Below are 5,142 nucleotides of genomic sequence, written 5' to 3'. Positions count from 1 at the left end.
CTTTTCTTTTTTTTATTTAGATATAATGGAATATATAGACATATATTTTTAAGTAGTGTGGGCAGTGAAGCAAAGATATTAAGAATTGTTGTGTATGGTAATTTTGCATGATAGTGGGTGAATAAGCTAGTTAGTAGATTGATTAGTCTAAGAAAAGGGATTTTTAAGTGATATATTTAAGGGAGTGGTGGAAATGGATAGAGTGGAATAAATGTTAAACTAGATTTTATGGGGAAGGCCGCTTTGAAATGTTATAGTAATATATATAGAAGATTAAATGTTAAAGTAGGACTTATCGTATAGTTTTAAAGTGGAAGGTGGTCTTGAATTGTTGTAATAATACGTAGATACAAGCTTGGGAGAGGAGAAAAAGGGCAGATTATTGCCAAATTGGAAGTTATAATACTATTATGCTAAATTAGAAGTTATTCTATAATGTTATAGTATAATGTCTTTTTTTTTCTTTCTTTTCTCTTTTCTGAAATGTACGGATAAAGGGGGATGTTATAATATTAATAATATTTTTAGTAAGTAAAGGTCAATATTTAGAGGAGGGAGTAAGTAATCTGTTATGAATTAGGTTTTTTTTTTTTTGTTATGAAGAAGTCACAGGGGGGGATGGGTGGGGTGGGGGGGTTAGGGAGGGGGAGGGAGAGGGAAAAAAAAGGGGGAAAAATTTGTACTAAAAGAAGAAACAGGCAGACCTCAAAGCCTAATAAGATTTGTCAGTTGCATAATCCAAGTTTGGTCTTTAATTGAAGTTTTGTCTGTTCCAACAGCCACAATTTTCAGAGTCTGCCAGTTTCCATAGATTAAATTTTATGCCAATAATACCCATATTTTCTGAATTTAGACAAAGCAGAACTTCTGTAAATTCCCAAATCAGCTCTGAGGGCAGCAGCTGGAGCCCTTTTACCCACCCCAAGATCCTCCTCAGAGGCTGAGATTGGGTTGGTTCTGCTGGTGGTTTCTCTCTGAAGCCCCAAACATCAGATTGATGTAAGAACATGGGGGAAAACTGGGCCTCAGATACTTTAAGAATTGGGGCTGAGGAAGCTGGAGAGCTGTGAGGTTTTCATTTAAGCACCACTTTCACTCCTGCCCTTTCTCTAACTGAGCTCCTTGGATGATGAGGGAGCCAAGACTCAGGCTCAGAGAAAACAACCCCAGGTAAGGAAAGGTGTTACTTGCCCTAATGGCTGACCATCTATGGCTATGATGTCATTTCACAAAGACCATAACTTTTGAACTTTTGAAATAAAAGGTTTGGAAGGGACCTTGGAGGTCCTCTAGTCTAACCCCCTGTTCAAGCAGGAAACCAGGCATAATAGCAGTAACTGTGAGAGGGATCCTGGAGTCTTAGTGGACAACCAATTAAATATGAGTGAAGAGTGTGCAGCGGCAGCCAAAAAAGCCAATGCAATCCTAAATCGCATTAACGGAGGGATACAATCAAGATCAAGAGAGGTACTAATACCACCCTATAAAGCCCTAGTAAGACCACACCTAGAATCCTGCATCCAGTTTTGATCACCACACTGTAAAAAAGATGTTGAGACTCTAGAAAAAGTGCAGAGAAGAGCAACCGAGAGGATTAGGGGACTGGAGCAGGGGTGGGTTCTAAATTTTTTTACTATTGGTTCTGTGGGCGTGGCTTATTTTGTGGGCGTGGCTTGGAGGTCATGTGACTGGGTGCGTGTGGCTAGCTGGTCATGTGACCAGGTGGCCATGGCTATGTGTATAGGAACTACTCAGAGGGCTGAAAAAAGTCATTTCTGACAGGTCCTCGCACTTTTGACTGGTCCTCACACTTATGACCATCCTCACATTTATGCCCGTGCAGCATTCTTAACAACAACAATGTCAGATGTAAATGCCTTATTCTCTAATGTGTAAATAGTATATGAATGGGGTATCAGGGGTTAACTTATTCTTCATTTCTTAATGTATTCATAATTCACCACTCCTACTTATAGCTCCACCCATTGTATATATAAGGAGCCACCTACACCCTTTTCCCTGCTTCTATCTGTGAATATTCAGTGAATATAGAATGCCTATTGTAAATAAAAGGAAGTATATTTAAACCTTTAACTCTCACTAACTTTATTGAGTCTGATCCTGAAAATATTGCAACAAGCTGGTAGCAGAGGATGGTTAATTGACTCAATAAAAAATTTAAAAAAAAATGTCTAAGAAAGATAGGCCCAACACCAGAGCCTACAGCAAAGAAATGGAAACAGAACAAGAAATAATCAACGAATACACAAACGCAATTTCGAGAGAATCCGAAGAATACACCACTGAAGACGAAGAAATAATAGACGAAAATGATGACCAGGAGGAAATCGAGATAGAGAATAACGAACTCAGGTCAGAAATATTAAAACTATTAAAAAGCCAGAAAAATGATGAAAGCCTCATCGCGAACCTCCAAGAAATGCTGAAGAACAGCGGAGCAGCGAGAGAAAAAAACATCACTAATGAGAAATCTAAAGAACCAAAAATAGTGAGTGATATGACTGCAGAGAAAGTCGTTACGAAGAAGAAAAACAGTGATCCCGCGCGAAATTTTGAATGGCAGCCATCTTGGTTTCAACAGGCCTCCAAGGTGAGCGAAGCAGAGCCAATCAAAATGCTCAATTCAAAATTTCTGGCGCGAAAAACGTTATCAGACAACGAAAATGAAAAAGAAGATTCGAACTCCTCAGAAGAATCAGAATCAGAAAATGAAGATGACCCAACAAAATCCCAAATAAAATCAGCAATGAAAACACTTTTTGCTGCATTTGGGCCAAAACTAAAAATTACCAAAGATCCACCGAAGAAGCGAGCGAGCAAGCCGATACCTCAAGACCTGCCCGCTCCCATCCTGACTTCAAGAGCAACGACGCCCGAACCCAGAGAGCCTTGTCGATTTCGCCCTACACCACAGACCGAAGCAAGTGCCAACGCCCCCAAAAGAAAAAGAAGAGCAGCCGCCGTCGTCAGAACTCCCAAGGCCGAACCAGAGACCGACTCGTCTGAAGCAGAGCAGAGCGAGCGAGCCGCAATGGAGAGAACCTTCCACGACGACTCCAGGGACGAAATGAGCAACGCGCATGCGCGAAACTACGCAGACGGTCCAGGAAGACATGAACTGGCGAGAGAATCACACAGACTCGTTGCGAGCATCCCCATGCCGTTTTGCAATTTTCTACACTTGCGAGACCACGGACTACCTCAGGTCGTAAGTAATGGACAAAATAATGTCGGAAATTTACCCAGTGACTTCCCAAAACTAAGAGTTGATGGCATTAATTTGCAAGAATGGTATCAACAGCTCCAGGTTGTCTTTATGAAAGAAAATTTACTATTTTTTATCACTAGTCCCCCAAAAAGACCTTGGACTTTAAAAATAGATTGTTTACACCATAGAGCATTTTTCCTAATAATATCTAGTGTGTCTCCTGCAATGTATCATAGCATCAAACCTAATCTGACTGTTTCAGAAATCATTCAATGCATGTTTAATTTGTTTCACAGCGATAGTGTGGCTACCACCACAAGAATGTCTAAGGATTTCTTTTCATCCAGAGTGAAACCAGGGGTTTCCATAAGTGAGCATTTAATATCTTTAAACAAAATAAGAGCTGAGCTGCATTTGAGGGGGGAGGTGATTTCAGACCAAACAATGAAAAGTGTTATTATCAACTCACTTGATTCATCATGGGACAGTTTTATGTCACATTTAGACACCATCAATCTAGGATACTTATCCATAGAAAGTCTATCCAATAAATTGATAGCAGAAGACAATTCAAGAAGAAATCGTTCTAGCAATCACACAGAACACAAACCTTATAGGAAAGTAGCTTTCCAAGAAAAATATAATGAAACATTCAAATGTCACAATTGTGGATCCAGGGAACACAGTAGAAGAGATTGTCCCAAAATTTCAAAGGAAAGACATAGGTCAGAATACAGGAACAAATACAATTATAGACAGTCTTCCATAGATAGACATAGATATAGAAGCCCACCAAATTACAAAGAGAATAGAGGGGGCAGAGATAATTCAAAGGATAGAAAATCTGGTTCACTGAATGGATTAAATAAACAAGACAACACTAAAATACAACAAAATGAGAACAATAATTGGCTTATTGATTCTGGAGCAACTAATCACACCACTAATAACAAAAATATATTGTCTTCATTTACAGAAGATAAATTTGTGATAAAAGTAGCTAACCAAGAAAAGGTTCAAGTATTAGGCAGAGGAAATGTAACCTTGCCTGGTCTAGGAAAAATAGAGGGGGTATTGTTAATACCTGAAATACCTCATAACATACTAAGTGCCATAAAACTAAGTAGAGATTCTGACATTAATATAGTTTTCTCAAAGGGAAAAGCGATTTTGGAGAAGAATAAAATAAATATAGGCACTGTAATGATTAAAGGAGGCCTACCTTATTTGATAACAAAGGAAAAATGGTTGCATAACATTGATTCAAATATGGAAGATTGTATTGAAGCAGATGATGAAAATATTAGTAACAGTGACAATGATGAATGTAAAATATCTCATGATCACGCAGATGCACACAATGAAAAAAAGCCAAAAATAGGTAAACCAATTCATGATGAGTGTGCTCACATCTTACATAGGAAGTTAGGACATGCCAGTTTTCCTGTAGTACAAAAAATGACTGAACACGCAGAAGGTGTCAAAATAAAAAATTGTGAAAACTATTTGGAATGCTCAGTATGTAAATCTACAAAACTAAAAACTAGTCCCAGGCCAAGAAAATCTACTAGATCAACTAACAAAATTTTTGACTTAGTACACATGGACCTAGTTGGCCCATTAACTCCATCAATCACCTATAGAAAACGTTACTTCCTAACAATAGTAGACGATTATAGCCGTTATGGGTTTGTTTATACATTAAAACACAAAGATGAAACCTTTCAAAAATTTAAGGAATTTTACAAACGCATAGAAACACAACACAATATCAGAATAAAACAAATTATGACAGATAGGGGATGTGAATTCATGTCTAAAGAATTCTCCCAATGGTTAAAGGATAGAGGAATGCTACATTACACGTCTAGTCCATTTTCTGCGTTTCAGAACGGGATTGCAGAGAGAAAGAA

This window comes from Pituophis catenifer, unplaced genomic scaffold (assembly GCF_029215685.1).
Source record: "Pituophis catenifer annectens isolate HBS135680 unplaced genomic scaffold, rPitCat1.0.hap2 SCAF_22, whole genome shotgun sequence".
Taxonomy (NCBI): domain Eukaryota; kingdom Metazoa; phylum Chordata; class Lepidosauria; order Squamata; family Colubridae; genus Pituophis; species Pituophis catenifer.
The sequence above is the reverse complement of the archived record's forward strand: the minus strand, read 5'-3'. Positions refer to the sequence as shown.